Source organism: Odontomachus brunneus, unplaced genomic scaffold (genome assembly GCF_010583005.1).
Source record: "Odontomachus brunneus isolate Ranch 3 - 2012 unplaced genomic scaffold, Obru_v1 Obru_scaffold_201, whole genome shotgun sequence".
In the NCBI taxonomy this organism is placed as follows: Eukaryota; Metazoa; Arthropoda; class Insecta; order Hymenoptera; family Formicidae; genus Odontomachus; species Odontomachus brunneus.
This window is the reverse complement of record NW_022639651.1, coordinates 144,922-149,967: the sequence shown is the minus strand read 5'-3', so window position 1 is coordinate 149,967 and position 5,046 is coordinate 144,922. Positions and strand designations below refer to the sequence as shown.

At 35.7% G+C, this 5,046-nt stretch overlaps 1 long non-coding RNA gene across 1 annotated transcript in view; it reads left to right on the top strand.

Moving 5' to 3' along the window:
* Nucleotides 1-5,046, top strand: part of LOC116852077 — a 17,861-nt gene that overhangs the window by 3,598 nt on the left and 9,217 nt on the right. Inside the window, exon 2 of the long non-coding RNA XR_004379684.1 lies at nt 3,013-3,121. This is a non-coding gene — a long non-coding RNA (uncharacterized LOC116852077). The remainder of the gene's footprint in view (nt 1-3,012; nt 3,122-5,046) is intronic.

The following is a 5,046-nucleotide window of genomic DNA, read 5'->3' as shown; positions in this document are numbered from 1 at the left end:
ACAAATTTTCTACAATTAATATCTCGATAATTATTGCAAATATCACAAAACGATATAGGACTTTTATGTTCACATCAACCCATTCTACGTCCCTCCAAAATGCCCGGAGGAGAGTGTGAGACACTCTATATATATATATATATATATATATATATATATATATATATATATATATATATATATATATATCCTCCTATAATTTATAAATTATCTGCACTTACATTCAGCTTACGATCGGCTCTTGTAGAGGCCTTATCTTTCTCTTATTTGGATTTTCACTTAGAATCGCACGTTTGAAAATTACACTTCTAACTAGCACCTATAATTATTTTAGGAAGTCGGACTGGATCCCATGTAGATTCGAAGAAACTTTCTATGCGGGTTATCGTACACGTGTATACATAAATGAAAGACGAAAGTCCGCGCTACAGCGACGGATATTACAAATTGACAAGTTCGTGAAACGATATCGGTATGATCACAATACGATTGTTGCAGTTCGAAAATTAGTGAACGGAAGCCGTCGACAGATCGTTAGAAGAACGAACAGACGTGGCTAAAAACGCGCATACTGCCCGCGAGCCGCTTCTCGGCCGGGCCGGCGGATATTTCTCTTTATAGGACATCGATCTCTCATCTAGCCGTCGATTTCTCTTTTTTTCCGCGCAGTTTGAGAGCATTTCCCCTTTCGCTCTACGGCTGCTCCGTGCACTCCGGTCATCGACTATCGCCGGCGTTGTTTAGAGGATAACAATACGACTCGTACGATGGTAGAACTAAAGCGGCACGTACCTATCTGTCTGAATATCTACCTGCATGCCTATTTGCCAGATCGAATCGAAATATCACGTTATATTCTGTATATTTATTGCGTACGCGTAATAAATCATACGGAGATGCACGGAAAAAACTCAGTTGGATTAACGTGACATGTTGGTTTGGTCGAATAAAATTTAGTTGAATTAAACAGAATTTCTGGTTATTATAATGGAATATTCTCGTAGTCAACCAGAACATTTAGGTCTAACAACGGTTAGAGCTTGGTTTATTTATTACTGTAATATTCTAATATTAATCGTTGATTACAACACAGATAAACAATATATAATGGATCTATCAATTGGTGAGTGGCATGGTGCATAGATAGACGATTCACAATCCGGAGGTCCGGAGTTCTCGAATCCAATCAGAGTAAAAAAGGATAAGTTCTCCACAAATACAATATAACATCAAATCAATTAAATTCAAGCAAAATGATTATACACTAATAAACTTTAAGAAACAACTTTCAATTAAAAATATAATAAAATTTCCAGTAAGAAATATGAATGTAATTTTCTTTAGTTTGGTTAAAGTATAACCAAATTTGTCTACTTACTATAATTAAAAATGTGACTCGTTCATATCTCACCAAACAGTCCAATTGATGTATCCCGAATTTTGACTAATTCAACCAAGTTTTTCTTTCCATGTGCGTTATTTATTTTTCTCTTTAAGGGAGTATTCTGGTATAACAGGTAAAAAAATCGATTTTTGTTTTTTACATATTCTTAATATTTAAAGTCTTGAAAATATGTCCCCAAAATCATTTGTCAAAATTCGATGTTTTCACGAAGTTATAGACGAAGATAAAAGTAAACGGAGAATGCGGAGCGCGCTCGCTCAGCGCGCTCAAATGTGTAGAAAACGTGCAAATCCGTGCAAGTTGTTATCGGCACAAACCCTATGTAGGCCGATACATGCTTTGCATTCTGCTTATGATTTGTTAAAAAGATGTCTTGGGGGCAACACACAAAATAACAACGAGAGCTTCAACGTCTGCGTTTGGATGTTGACTCCAAAGCACGTACACAGGGGTTCAAAAATTATAGAATTAGTGACTTATGTGGCGGCTGCAGTATTCAACGAGGGATACAGCTCAATTTTAAAATTAATGAACGTCCTTGGTATTGTTGTGGGCGTCTAAAGTAAGAAGTTCGCCGAAAACCGCGATAGACAGTGCTGCGAACGTCCGTGCGTCAATATCATCAAAATAAGGTAGAATGACAATTAAAAAAACAACAACGAGAGTTCCTTGAAGAAGCAGAGAGTTTATTGTATGGCTCCGGAATAGCAGACTAGCCGTAAATTGAAAACTTTTTGCTCATTACTTGTAATTGTTTCACAAAACTTTAAACACTTTTTTTCTCGAAAGCAATTCTTTCGGTATTGCGTGCAAAGTTTTTCAGAGACTACTCAACTGATTTGCTTGAACCAATGATTTTTCGAAAATAGATAGTTTTTCTTGGAAACTGACGATGGAAAATTTCAAAAAATATTAATTATTATTATTTTTAGGGCATATAGAACTTGAAATAAATGTATGAAAAACCGATTTCACTCTTCAAAGTGTCATCATTTTGTCAATTTTCAGTATTTTTAAAAAATTCTTGTGTCAGCTTCCATAGAATATTGTTTTATTTAAAAATTCGTCATTGTTATTGATTCCAGATATGTAACTTGGAAAAAAACTTGCATGCAGCACGAACCTGTCGCGGAAACGATACATAATTGAGGCTGATGTTTCATTACAACTTGTAAATAATTTATTATTGCAAAAATATAACAAAGTAGTTTAAACATTGCTAAATATTATGCAAAATGTCCCGTTTCAATATTTCTTTCCATTTCTTCACAAAAAATTTCCGAATACCAACTAGTTTTTAGCCGCTAAAACCAGAATACTCCCTCAAAGTTATCACTTCGGCTGCTGAAGACACAATACTTTATGCGTGGGCTCTCGTGTACTGAGAAAAACATGTTTATGGCTATAATTGTATGGTAAACTAATCATATAGTTAGAGAACCTATTTCTGTAATAAACGCTATTATAATATTGTTAATAACAACTTTATATCCACATATCGCTACTACTTTTTTATTAGAAATAAGAAATTAGAAATTAGAATAAGAAATTAAAGATGCAGTTGACATAAAAACGATTATAATGAGATCAACATTTATTTCTTTCAGCGTAAATGTATCAGAAAAAGAAATAACTTTTGAGAAATCGAAAGATGACGAACTGAGACAAGTGAAATCCATTTATTATTGTCTCCAAGAAACGTGAAAGAACATGAATGTAAGTATCCATTGCAACAATTAATAACTGTTCTTTGTGTTGAATATATAAGCTGAAGAAATTCGTCAGATGTTTAACTGTATGTGGTAAGTATAATATCTGTTGTGTACTTGTAGATTAGGTCAAACTGAGTAAAAGTCTTGTTTTGCTAATAATCCCATAAAATTTAATTGTTAACTAAAGAAAACATACGAATGTACAATCACGTACGATGTGGTGGACGAGTTCTGTAGAAGCAATGTCCTAATCCTCTACTCGTCGTTTGCAACGTCATTCCGCTCCTCGCTGGCAGCCAATTGGCGAGCGGCGAGTGAAGTATCTAGGCGCCGTCATTATAGAAATAGTCTACTGCATCGCGCACGATCATTGGCCAGTCTTTCTTAACTAAAAACTCAAAAACTTACGTGGTTGTTTGCAAAATGGTAGAAGACTTTTTTACTCAGTTTTTATTCAGACCTTATATAGAGGAAACCGGGACTTGATATAGACTAAAATAGGATGCCTTATATTTTAGAATTTTGAAGTTACAACTTCTTAGACAACTAATTGTTGCGACTGACCATATAAACATGATAGAGGCAATCTTCTTCTACGTATTAATGCCTGCCACGACCCTGTTAATCGTATAGTTTGTTTTCTAATAATCAAAATACGAACATGTAGCAATATAGCCATCTTGCTCTGATATCAGATTCCGTTGTCCAGTAACGCAGGGTAAGAAGGCCATATATAAAATATGTATCTTGATTAGTAGTTTTAGAGATTCGACGAGAGGTCTTCACAATCCTCCCGCTGAACTTTAATTATGGATCAACCTTACTCCGTCTGCCCATATACTTTATTTCAATCATTTTATGAATGAAAATTGTATTTATTGCCAAAGATAGTATATAATATGTTGCAGGAAATTTCATTCTAGTTAGTAATACATCACTTAATTTTATTCAGTCACAATGGAGAATATTAATACAAAATTTCTGGAGGTTCGAGAATTTACTTTGCTATTACCAAATCAGTTTTTTCTATTTCTTAACTGTAATATTATTCCGATTTTAATGAAACTCAGGGAAAAGTACTTGTGTTCTAAAAGAGCTATTTCGCAATTTTGTATGTACTATTCCTCCCAGGATACTTAAAAATACTAAAAATACTAAAAAAAGCATATGAACAACATATCTCTGAGGTCATATAGTCTCGGTCTCCCTACACGACGGATATCGCACTTAATGTCTCACACTTTGCATATACTTTGTATATATGACCATGGCGTTGAAAAAGTTAATCCTTTGAGTTGAAGTCATGTCTCTCAAACATTCTGCTTTTGCGAACCGAATGTATATGTTGTTAATCACAAATCTGATTATCTCGTCATGCCCTTGAAAGAATTCTGTGAGATTATGTAAAGTAGATGTAAGTCAAGTTTTGCGATGTATACTGTCGTTCTTTCCGAATATGGGCTTAAATAGGTGCGTACGTCTTACGAGTTGCAAATAAATGTCAACGAAAGGATTTAATAAACAGGTAGCCGGCGACATTTGACGATTCGCTGAGCGTTTAATTCGTTGAGTTTAATGAACGGCGACAACGACGCAGTGAGTGCTCGATTCGCCGATTTTCGACGGTGCCTGGAGCACACCACGCGATCGCTCGGAAAGCACATCGATAATCCGTCACCGCGAGGCGACGCGACGCTCACAGTCCACATTGCCATAAAGCCAGGCTGCGAAACGCCGCGCGAATGTTTCAGTTTCGTGAGTATAGACTCGGTAGGAGTAATAATCGTATACCGTTACTCCTCTCTCTCTGTCTCTCTCTTTCTCTTTCTCTCTCTCCAGCGCGCGTTCTCTCTCTCTCTCTCTTTCTCTCTATGTGTATGTCTCTTTCTCTCTCTCTCTCTCTCTCTCTCTCTCTCTCTCTCTCTCTCT